The sequence below is a fragment of the Schistocerca gregaria genome, chromosome X (genome assembly GCF_023897955.1).
Source record: "Schistocerca gregaria isolate iqSchGreg1 chromosome X, iqSchGreg1.2, whole genome shotgun sequence".
NCBI classification, from domain to species: domain Eukaryota; kingdom Metazoa; phylum Arthropoda; class Insecta; order Orthoptera; family Acrididae; genus Schistocerca; species Schistocerca gregaria.
In genome coordinates, this window is record NC_064931.1 from 564,078,651 (window position 1) to 564,091,707 (window position 13,057).

The 13,057-nt window shown below is 42.1% G+C and overlaps 1 protein-coding gene across 1 annotated transcript in view; it reads right to left on the reverse strand.

Annotated features, from left to right (window-relative positions):
* The window catches only part of LOC126298986 (protein let-756), a 735,285-nt gene that overhangs the window by 603,650 nt on the left and 118,578 nt on the right, over positions 1 to 13,057 (reverse strand). The gene's annotated exons all lie outside the window — the stretch shown is intronic.

A 13,057-nucleotide genomic window follows, 5' to 3' on the forward strand; every position in this document is an offset into this window, starting at 1 on the left:
GTCAAATTTGAGTTTTACTCAGTCTCCAGTAACCTCGTTGTTGGCGGTATGTCATGCTCTAATTTTCGGTTTATAAATCGGTAGATTCAGTGAACAATGCCCAAACTCATATGAACAGCAACATTTCTAAATTTTTAAGCACCGATAGGAGTGTCGAGGCAGTTAAGAGAAAAAAAAATTGTATTTGGCAAGAGCAGGACTCAAATATGATCTGGAAAAATTCAGTTAGGTTTGCTGTGACCTCCTTAAATTACAAAAGGTAAATGACTTGCGCGTTCTTTCAATAGCACTTATCTGACTGATCAGTGCGTCACTGATTCGTCCCTAATAGCCTCGACATCAACAAGACGCTAAATTATTGTTTTCCTTTCACTTAAGCCATTTGCGTTTAAAGTTCTAGATTTCTTAGTTGAAAGCGAAGATATTATAAGAGTTGACTTCAGAACCATGTTCTGCTGAAGTTAGTCTGTGCCTGTTATCGTTCAAACAGCTCAACTTGACGTTTAGAGATCTCTTGGGTCAGATGCGAAATCCGACTTAATGTTTTCCACATATTCCGAATTAAGTGTTGCACTGAATGCCATATAAAGCCTCCAATCGATCGGAACTGAATACAGATATTTACATCGACAACTTAATATTCCACAGATGTAATAATCGTGTTACACAGGTATTGCCTTACTAATCGTATATAACGACCGAAAATTGTAGTATTAACCGAATACCTGGGAAATAATAGACAGAAAAATCTATTACTGGTCTTTGTCGTCAGATCTAGAGCTTACAGCGTGACCAAGTGACGGCGGTGCGTAGTTGGAACTCTTAGAGCTGATCTTATTTTTCGGCAGAAGTAGCCTTGTGGGTAGAAGTGAAGACTGCATCTGTTCTCGTGGCTGCATTACGCACGGCGAGTGCCTTCATTATTGTTGAGAGCCACGTATGGTCGCGGAGCCCACGGCAATGCATGAATGAGTGCCCTGGAAGCGGTCCGCACTACAATAGCCGCCGTTGTTTGGAATTCCAGCGACTACTAACTATAGCCGGGCCTCGTTTGTATAGGCTGGCGCTCTCAGCCGTTTGCTTAGGTGAGACGCGCAGCTTCTGCTTACGTTCTTCCCAAAAACTCAGACGAAATTCGGCAACGGCCTGTTTCCTCCCAAACTCGCCGACCAAAAGCAGACAGTCCTGTTGCGTATTTCTTTGTAAAGAGGTCCGTTTCCGACTTCTTAATGGGATGTTTATTTGCCGCGCTTCGGAGCGTCCTGTGGTATCCTGAGTAGAATAGTATGGCGTCGATGTGCCACAGACGTACTTTTTTTTCTTTTCCTTACATACAAACGACCTTCTGTAGCGTGTTAGAGAGTCTAGATCGAGTTGAATGGTAACACTGAAAATGCCTAGATGACTCTAAGGAACAAACTTTTACTGAAAAATAAAATATTTTTATGTCATAGAATTTGGCGCAATTTTAGGTCCCAACTGGGAACAGTTAAAAAGCTGTTATTGGAGTACCGCATCTCATTTTGTCTAATGAAAGTTAATCGGATGTCAGCTAACTGAGTGACTGTGGGTCGTAGAAAGAAGAGGGAAGGTCATGGTTTAACATCTCTTCGACGACGATTTAATACAACAGACGGGGCACAAATTCGGGTAGGACAAAGATGGAGATAGGAAACCAGCCATATCAGTCTCAAAGGAACCGTTCCGGCATTCGCCTTGTTCAATTTAGGGAAACTCCAGAAAACCTAAGTGTGGATGACGGGATGAGGATATGAACCACGTTCCTTACTACTTCGCCATCTCTTCGCTATGCATGTAATCATTATATTTAATAGCGCATGAAAAAAAAAAAAATGTCTTCTTCAAACCGCATACAGAAGTTTCAATTTTCCGACTCATGATTTCCTTATAATTACATCAATTTTTAATGCTTCTACTGAATATAATAGAAAACTTTAAATTACTTGTGAAATTAAGATCTAAAAAGAATCTGTATTACAGAGGAGCGAAAAATTACGGTATGTTTGTCTGGATAATTATGCAACAACTGGACTGTAGCATTTATTTAAATCAAATATGTTCAATGAAACATACGATAGGATGTACCACATCTTCTATGAACAGAGGGCCAAATCTTTATGGTAAACACCCGTTTATAATGAGGTCATTAAAAATGGACCACCAGGCTCTTGTGGACATGAATGGAAAATGAGTTCGACATTGGATTTGGTGAAGGACTGACGTTGGCACTCGCTTTTACTGATTGAAAGAAACTACGGAAAACGTAAATCACGGTGCCAGAGGGTGGTTTGCTCTTGGTGAATACGTATTCATTATCTTAACCACTGCAGAATATTTTCAGTTTGTGTGAGATTATCACTGAAGTGGTCAGATTACTTGTTGGGATCACAATAACGTTAATTTTTCAGTTGTTTTTATAATAGTAATGAATCATTTACCATCCTCCCAACAGCGTCACCAGCTTATTGAGGTTACACACACACACACACCAGGAAGATTACATCTTTATGAAATATCTTGACTGTCGTTCTAACTCTAAGCTCTTTCTTCAATAATTCTCCGATTATCCGTGTCACGCTTGTAATGACAAGCGAATAATCGGAGAGTATGGGGAAAACCTGACCCCGGAGACCACCGCCACGTGCGCAAAAGCCGACTGCTGCTCCAACGGTGCTTGGCGCGAGATAATGAGCGTGGAGCTCATACTGGGCTGTGTCTCATAAAAATCCCGTGGCTCCCCGTGAGCAACGACGTGGCAGCCAACCACGAGCCAGCGGGACCAACAGCACAGCCACTGCCGTTAGCTGCGGGCTGAATCATACAAGCGACAAACAAAATTTTTATTTCTGTGGCAAACGTCGATACAGCTTTTGCGGAACAGACGTTTACCGAGATCGGAACAGTCCTTTTGACAAGATTTTTGTCGAAATCGTTTCTCCTTAACATTCACTCAAACAGCACATTAACATTTATGGACCGCCGATAATACAGTGCCTTGTTCTTAGAAACCTGAGTAACAAGTCGTAAAATCAACTGCATATGGCAGTGCTTCACAACTCTTCGTTTTAGATCTGCACACTGCAACACAAGTTTAAGCGGGTCAGTGTAAGATTTTCAGTGGAAAGATAGGGTTTTGCAGGAGGATATAATTAATTTAGATTTAAATATATTTTGTTATACTTCCTTCTAATTGCGCAAAAGAACTACCACAGATCTTCTGAATACTATATGTATTTTGTTACTTTATAGCAAGGAGAATTTAATGTAAATATATCCTCTTTGACTGGTATTATTTTGTGCTATAGAACTGGAGAAAAATGAATATCTTTACGCCCCGAATGTGACTTAATCAGCCTTATCGATTTCTCACGGCCACCACATACTACATACGATACAAACAGTAGAATTTTTGTAAAATCTGTTTCGAATAATTGGTGAATAAACTCCTTTAACATCATTTCGTGAAAAAGATAATATTCCCATATATTTCAGTCTAAGATGACTGAGTATTATCGTAATACCATCATAGAGGCTGAAACGCCCACTTGAAAAGAAACTAGCAAGTCTTGGAATCCGATCGATATCGTCACGTTTTACCAGCCCTTTCGGTATCATGTGTTGTCGGAAATGCTGGAATAGCATGTACACGAGTGATTCAGTGTCGAAATATTGTACTAGAAATGCACGAAAATGTGCAGACAGGAAAATGTGCGTTCTCCTTCACCAGTTTTCAACTACACGTTTCTAGTGCTTATAGCTTGCCAAAACAGTGCACTTCTCATCTGATAAGCAAAAATTAAGGATGATACGTCGAATACTCTGGCAAGCTGTAAGTGAACAGTCGTTCACTACCGTTTTTATTTTCGGTGTGACAATAAACAGTTACCTGCGGGAGACAGCATAAAAAGTGCTCAGTCGTGTAGAGACTAAATTGAAAAAAAAAAAAAAAAAACATATCTACCATGCAACCAGTTTTTCAGCTATTCCCAGTTATTATTTTTCTTTCTAAGGGAAGTAACTGCTGATTGCGAAGGCGTAATCTTTGTCACTTACAGACTTTTCTCTCTTCAGTGACACACAAGTGAACATAACGAAAAACATCAGTCTTGTCACCCCCAGCCGTGGCAGTAATCCTGCCTTTCCGGGTGCATTTTCTGAATACAAGTCTGGTGGCGGAGGATTTAACATCGTAAGGTGGGCCATTTGAGCCAGGCTCCCACACCGCTCTCGTGGAGCGTAGGTGGCGGCGTCCTGCCGTCAGATTATAAGAAATGCAAACATTTCGTGGCTGTCAGGTCATTACGCAGCGGTGCGATGGGGCCGGCAGATAGCAGGCGGCGCCTCGTCGCGTGCTGACAACAGATTCTGCTCCATCGTCACGAACAATATTTCAGGGCGTGCAGAACCTGTTCTTTCCTAGAGTGCAGCGCGGCCCCGGCCCTTTGTCGACTGCCAGGCGCGGTATTTACACGGCAACAAGTGCGTCGCATCGCCGGACGCAATCTGTAGCTGGGCGCCCACGTGGCCCCGCCTACATCGGTTTGTCACGCCGCCCTAAATGGATTGTCGCCCCGAAACTTTAAACTGCGTCGCTCTATTCATCGGCGCTGTCTGGCCTCCTCGGCGACCACCCGAGTCCCGGAGAACGTTTTGTTGTTAAACGACCCGTTGATGTCGAGCTGATTACAAGTCAAGAAATTCCGCTCCCCCCGTGCAAGACAAGGTTGTACAGTTTGTTGACGACTGGGGTGGAGCGTCTGGAAAACTAATCAGGCACGTTTCCTAGTAGGCTGAAAATATAATTCCTTAACATCTAATTTATTATCTTAAATTAGTAACTGTAGCAAACTTGTGGATCGTTTTGGTGTTCTATTATGCTGTGTGTGCCGTCACACCGATAACTGCAGAGGCTATCAGCAGCCATGCTGTCTCCAGCCGTGACGCCACAAAGATTCGAACAGTAGCCACACAGATGGTGCTTATAAAAGAGAACTTATTTATGCTCTCGCAACAAGAACCACCATGAGCCTTCTACATCCGCCAATAGTTATGTCATTCGCCAAAGAGGGCGCTGAAAGGGGAACTACTTTCTGACTCGGCCAATTAGAAAAGAGATGGACATTCTTCCGTCTTCGCGGATATATGTGGATTCACAGCTATATTCGGCCTGTTCATCGCCAGCAACAGTTGCTGATCACCAGGCCGAGTCTACAATCATCATCAGCCGAGACAAATCATAGAAAGATTATAAAAGCAAAGCTCCGCTTTCTGTCCCTAACGGGTCAGAAAGAAAGGACACACACACACACACACATATATATATATATATATATATATATATATATATATATATGCTCGCAGCTTCGTCTGATTCCTGTGGGGCATAAGGTGCACAGATATATATCTGTGTGTGTGTGTGTGTGTGTGTGTGTGTGTGTGTGTGTGTGTGTGTGTGTGTGTGTGCGCGCGCATCTGGCGGCAAATAATGATATCTTTCTGTGCACCTTATGTCCCACAGGAATCAGACGAAGCTGCGAGCATTGAGGATAATGGACAGTGGACGATGCATGTGTAGCGTACGACAAGATGAGCATCTGGGTTAGACGGAAAGTGTGCTCGGATAGCCGAAACCCTTCCTTAAGGTGAGCGCTCGCGTAAAGCGGGAAATCCGGGTGCAGGTCGCAGTTCGGCAAAAATTTTCACTTGTCGCCATCGGATTTATTTCAAATCCTGAGTATGGCTGAGTTCTGAGTCTCTCTTACGTCGTGGAATCAAAAAGGGTGTCTGTTCAAATGGTTCAAATGGCTCTGAGCACTATGGAACTTAATATCTGAAGTCATCAGTCCCCTAGACAGAACTACTTAAACCTAACTAACCTGAGGACATCACACACATCAATGCCCGAGGCAGGATTCGAACCTGAGACCGTAGCAGTAGCGCCGTTCCGGACTGAAGCGCCTAGAAACGCTCGCCCACAACGGCAGGCAAAATGGTGTCTGTTCATTCGGACATGTGCGAACACACATATATTCTTCTGGGCGCTGTACCTCACGCACAACAGTAAATTCATAAGGGCACAGATACAGGTCTTTTTTGAAAACGTTTCGACACGAAGATTTCTTTACACCCACGAGCATAAATAAACGGGGCTGAGGTTTCGTCGGATTTTGTTCCAGGCTTTCCTTCATTCGAGCAATATTTTCTGGTGTTCGATCTCTTTTCGGATAGTTACGGTTTTTATTTGCAATAGAACCACTTTTGGACCATTTGGCCACTATGTTGTGGATTGCAGACTTTGCTGGATGTTCTACAAAGACGCGTCCAGTCTTAAATTCTTGCGCAGACAGTTTCGCACAACTTTTCCACGGAATGTGTTTCGCAAATAAGTACATGTATTCTGCATTGCACTGAACTGCATGTCCGATCCTGTCACTTACTCAAACGTAATAACATACAGCTAAGTACTCGGAACAGAGCACGCGGACGATGCACACTTGCAAACACGTGACAGTAATCGATTGTTGAATCAAAATTACGTTTTCCAATATTTTTTTTTTTGATGGGCAATTCTCCTGTTGATTAGCAACGGTCAGTTTCACGCCAGTTTTATAAATATTTTCCAGGGTAGTTTTATATTGTCCATCCTGTGTTAATGACATTATTTTAATTTTTTCGAGCAGTCGTAAGATAAAAAAAAAGTTGTAATAGTTAATGTAGTATGGAGGAGGTAGAACAAGTGTTAGAAATTATGAACTCATTAGATGGGTTCGTGCTTTCTCTATCTCTTCCTCTCAGTATTTGTGTGCGTGCGCGAGCGCACGTGTGCGCGTATATGTGTGTGTGTGTGTGTGTGTGTGTGTGTGTGTGCGCGCGCATCTGGCGGCAAATAATGATATCTTTCTGTGCACCTTATGTCCCACAGGAATCAGACGAAGCTGCGAGCATTGAGGATAATGGACAGTGGACGATGCATGTGTAGCGTACGACAAGATGAGCATCTGGGTTAGACGGAAAGTGTGCTCGGATAGCCGAAACCCTTCCTTAAGGTGAGCGCTCGCGTAAAGCGGGAAATCCGGGTGCAGGTCGCAGTTCGGCAAAAATTTTCACTTGTCGCCATCGGATTTATTTCAAATCCTGAGTATGGCTGAGTTCTGAGTCTCTCTTACGTCGTGGAATCAAAAAGGGTGTCTGTTCAAATGGTTCAAATGGCTCTGAGCACTATGGAACTTAATATCTGAAGTCATCAGTCCCCTAGACAGAACTACTTAAACCTAACTAACCTGAGGACATCACACACATCAATGCCCGAGGCAGGATTCGAACCTGAGACCGTAGCAGTAGCGCCGTTCCGGACTGAAGCGCCTAGAAACGCTCGCCCACAACGGCAGGCAAAATGGTGTCTGTTCATTCGGACATGTGCGAACACACATATATTCTTCTGGGCGCTGTACCTCACGCACAACAGTAAATTCATAAGGGCACAGATACAGGTCTTTTTTGAAAACGTTTCGACACGAAGATTTCTTTACACCCACGAGCATAAATAAACGGGGCTGAGGTTTCGTCGGATTTTGTTCCAGGCTTTCCTTCATTCGAGCAATATTTTCTGGTGTTCGATCTCTTTTCGGATAGTTACGGTTTTTATTTGCAATAGAACCACTTTTGGACCATTTGGCCACTATGTTGTGGATTGCAGACTTTGCTGGATGTTCTACAAAGACGCGTCCAGTCTTAAATTCTTGCGCAGACAGTTTCGCACAACTTTTCCACGGAATGTGTTTCGCAAATAAGTACATGTATTCTGCATTGCACTGAACTGCATGTCCGATCCTGTCACTTACTCAAACGTAATAACATACAGCTAAGTACTCGGAACAGAGCACGCGGACGATGCACACTTGCAAACACGTGGCAGTAACCGATTGTTGAATCAAAATTACGTTTTCCAATATTTTTTTTTTTGATGGGCAATTCTCCTGTTGATTAGCAACGGTCAGTTTCACGCCAGTTTTATAAATATTTTCCAGGGTAGTTTTATATTGTCCATCCTGTGTTAATGACATTATTTTAATTTTTTCGAGCAGTCGTAAGATAAAAAAAAAGTTGTAATAGTTAATGTAGTATGGAGGAGGTAGAACAAGTGTTAGAAATTATGAACTCATTAGATGGGTTCGTGCTTTCTCTATCTCTTCCTCTCAGTATTTGTGTGCGTGCGCGAGCGCACGTGTGCGCGTATATGTGTGTGTGTGTGTGTGTGTGTGTGTGTGTGTGTGTGTGTGTGTGTGTGTGTGCTATTTGTGGGTAACGTGAATGCTTGGAGAACTCTGTTGATCGACGACACCACCTCTATCATTTGCTTAATTAGCGTGTACCAATCAATCTAGATTGCTTTAAACCCGAGAAAAGATAGTTGTCCTTAAGATGTATTTTTTGCATACTGATGAACGAATTCTGACGGTCTGAGTCTCAGATACGTGTTTAAAAGGTCCTGGCGTAGTACAAAACTCCGTCCGATAATGGAACAGCATTCCTGGGAGAACACTCAAAGACTTTCCGACTGGATAAGCGGTTCGTTGCCTCAACAAAAGTTGTTAGATGCTGACAATGACAGAAAATCTGAGTGTAAAAGTATCATCGTGTTCAGGAATGGAACACAAAGAAGCATATATTGACTTTTAACTGTGTTTCATTTTAGATAGTGATGATGTCATTTAACAAAAGTCACCATGGGAAGGATGCCAATTGATGATATGACTATGGATTTATACTGACTTCAGACGTGCGACTAAACTGAGAAACTCTCCGAAACAGAAACCTCGGGAAATAGTAATACTCGAACTTCATCCATAAGGCGTTATACAACATTGTTGGTAGAGAACGCGAACGAGGGACGTACTAGCTAGACATCACTGGACCTAGTGTGAGAAATTTCGTTGTATCACGTGTCAAACGCATTCTAAGAATACACAGTACAGCAATATGCGTTCCGCGTCAAGCTTACGAACCTATTTCTCGGCAGAATTATCAGCTTTTCTGTGTAGGAAAGTCTGCGCATTGAAATAAAGAGGAGAAGCCATTACTCGAGGCTGCAATCAAGAAGAAGTATGTATGAGTATTTCGGCTGCTAGCGTCATGAGCGTAGCTGATTATAGAAGGTAGAACTATGAAATAACGTTGACAATGTTAGATGAAGGATTTGTTACGCTCACGTACTTCTTAGAAAGTTCCAATCACTGTGCTTCAATTCTGCCTCTGCATCCACAATCGGCTGATTGACAACTTTATGGTAGTTAGAGAAGCATTTCGGAATTTCTGATCATCCATTGCCCTAGAGAAGACACTTAAATAAAAACCGTGGAGACACCTATTTTTTCCGTAGCAATCTATATTCCTTCTTCCTGTAATTTTTTTGCGTAAGAAAAATAGATTTTACACCTACCATTTACAGGTATTGCGCAACATGTGCTTACAATTTGTTTGTCATGAAACCTAACTGTCAACTAACCACCTAACTCGTAATCGCTTAGGAATAAAGCGAGTTAAATTTCTAGACTTTAATCAGGTCGCTTAATTTTTCTGTATTCGGATCAGCTACGAAGTTCTCGTCTGGCGCGGGATGTGATAAGAAGCCCGAAGATAAGGCCTTGCATACCGAATCCAGACAAACAGCAGTCGCATACTTCTTACTGACTGGCTTTCTCACAAAGAATAGGAAAGTTATCAATATGACACCGATTCAAGGCAGATAATCCGCGAGCGAGCAGGACTGGCCATCAACCTCTATCCAGCGCGTGCTAATCATAATAGCGAGCTGCACTTACAAGCGACCGCCTCTGCTCTTGTGTTTCGTTCTTCATCAGACAAACCTCCCTACTGCATGGAATGAGCAAGGTGAAACAATGTTTAAGACATTCATTTGTGAGAACTCTGCTTCTATTGCTTGTTCGGTCATCAAGATTTGAGTTTTCCGTGGATTCCCTATATCAATTCCGGCAAATGCCGGTATGATTCCTTTGATTAGGACACGACTGATTTTGTCTCTCATTCGAGCTTTCACTCAGTCATTAATGACATCGTCGTTGACAGGACGTTATACACCATTGCGACGGTGGCCTGTAGTCGTCTTCCGTGCTGCTACTTTGACGGTGCTCGGTGGCTACTGCTAGAGACATCCATCAGATGAAACTGAAACACTAGTCAAACACCCAGTGAGGGAGAATTACGAAGTCTCAGATAACTGGTAGTTCAATAGCAGTATATTTCTGGTAGAACACGTGTTATTTATTTTACTGTTGAACTCAGATGACTGGTAGTTCAATAGCAGCATATTTCTGGTAGAACACGTGTTATTTATTTTACTGTTGAAGTGGTCACTGACATGGCTATCTGTTAAAATTTATTGTAGGACATGCAGCATTGATGAGTCTCCTAGTCTCGCGAAGGTTAAGCACTCTGCCAAACATCATACGCAGAAAAGAACAGGAGGCCACTCCTCGTGGCTCTTCAGCTGATACGCATGTTTACGACTCCTTAATCCAAACTGGTAGTTAAGCAGCGGGACTTTCGCATACGAGAACGTATGGGAGCGACTGCGATCATTAACCGCACGCGATGTTCGGCGTTAGCCCTTAAGCGCGACGCAAGCGTTCCCAAAAACCTATAGTTTCAACAGATCTCGTGAATCGGAAGGTCACAGTGTCACTGGTTGGCATTGTGGTTTTCTAGTGTTCCACACAAGTACGACGAAGCGCAGACGTGTCTAGGCATGAGAACAATCTAACTGCCAAATAAAGGTTCACTTCCTGGCAGTCACGTCATAGCTAAAAAATGTTATAATTACACTGTCCAACATCATAAATATGCAATACATTTAAAATAATACGTACACCTTAAACATACACATACGGTATTATCATCACCAAGTGGCAGCATTCTCCTTAAATGCACAAGCCGGCCAGTTCACGATAAGGATTTCGCCTTACAAATCTCCATACATCAACCACTGCCGTGAAAGTGTCAATCATGTATGGAAGTCTAACTCAGTTAACAAGACCCTCCATACTCATCACAAAGAAAAGTACCAGCATATGGTTTTGAACATCATGATCGCAATAGTAAATTAACGAAACTGTCGAATTCAACAATGGAGTTTCAACCGAGGTAGCTACTCACACTTAACTACTACATTACATGGTTTAAATTGGCCATAGCTATCAATAAATTCATGTGGGTGGGAGATTAATCACCACCAAACAACTGTACATGGAGCGATAGATACATTAATTTAAACAGGAAGAGAACTCAGTCCCTTTTACTAGATATTTATTTAGAGAAGGAAGACAAACATACGCATTGGTGTTATTAGATCTTACAAGCGACTTCACTTCCCGCCATTAGAGCTGTAGGCCAAAGGATACTTTCTCTTAAGGACACAAGACGGAAAGTTATTTTTCCATATTAGTGCATTTACTCTGCTTTGAACCCCACTTGTCGCTTTTCTGTAGCTTTTTCGGAGTCCTCCTCCAGTGTTTTCTAACTTATGAACTCTTTCAGATTTCAGTCGCTCAATCAAAATATCACTACCAGTGACTGCCGCGCCCTTCTTTCATCTGTAGCAATTCCTGTTTCACCCACACCGTTTCAGTGTATGATTGTCATGAGATCTGTATTTTTGAGAAAGTGTCTCTGTTGCTCTCTAGCCCGCATGAAATTTGATATACCAATTATTTGCCTCTGATTAATTAAACACATTGAACTGATCTTATGGGAACTGCAGATGCGTCAGAAACACCAAGAAGGCATTTTATAACATGGATTCTCTGTTACAGGCGGAAACAATTCCGCAACATGCTAATAATCAGGTGAACAATTTTGACTGAATTTATTTCAGATCCCTGCTGTGACTCTAGTTCTGTAATAAAAGAGTAGTTCGTTTGTTACACGCCTACACAAGTCAGCAGCTGACAGATCATATAGTGTATACTGGGTTGCTGTCAATTCTCGCAGATTCGTCATCTACCCGTTTGTTCCATATAAAGTAATGTATGAACAGATTGTAGTAACCTGCCGCATTCTCGTCTTTTAACATTTTTTTTTTTAATCGGCTTTCGTATTACCACTGTGTCAGCTTTTCATGGCTTAATGCGAATGGTTCGAGCAGCGCAGGTTACATCACCAGATGAAGCAGAGTGCATTACCATTACACGAATTTCGTAAAAAATGATGATGTCCTTACATAATGTGGCGAGCAGCGAGAGGAGCGTAAACAGTGCTATGGCGCTTTTTGTCGTCAGTGTTTGTGGCTGCGGGTCACATTTCGAGTAAACCTGCAAACAAAGCAAACAAAGCTATTGTAGATATATGTGACCGAGATTAGTGTGATAAGCTGTTTGCCAACAGAGCCGCCGCGCGGAGGCGATAGGCCGCCGGAAAGGGAGCGCGTCGCGATCTGTCTACAGTGTAGTCACTAAGGTCTACGCCCGCTTGTTACACACACAAGTCAATCACTTAAACTATCTTCAGCTAAAGAAAAATTGACAGTTGTCTGAAGTGCTACACGCTGAAGTTTAAGTTTGCTAAAATTCAATAGGAAAGGTGTGGCTTCTTTCAAACGCTAGAATTTGTTACATGTTCTGTATTGGTTTTGCGGTGTGAGTACAGCTTTTTATGTAATTAAAATGAAAGAGGAAGTAGGTGATAGTCTCGAATAACTAAAAGTGCTAATTATCGCACATCTTTCTGAAGCAATCGGAACTCCAAGTACAACTGCACACGGCAACGTTTCCTAAAAATGAACGTACTTTCACCTGTATATAATATGATATAATTTTACTTGAAGTATGTGAACCAATAACGAATTTCTGGTGTGTAGATGACTAACAGTAGTTATTAACGCACGTATCTGCAGAATTAGTTTAAAATAGAACATTCCTGGGCTGTTAACTTAATGTAAAGCACCATTTAAGTGATTCCAGAAAAATAAAACTTCTTTGAATAGAGAAAGAAGGACTATATTCTTGAAATGATTGGGAAATAG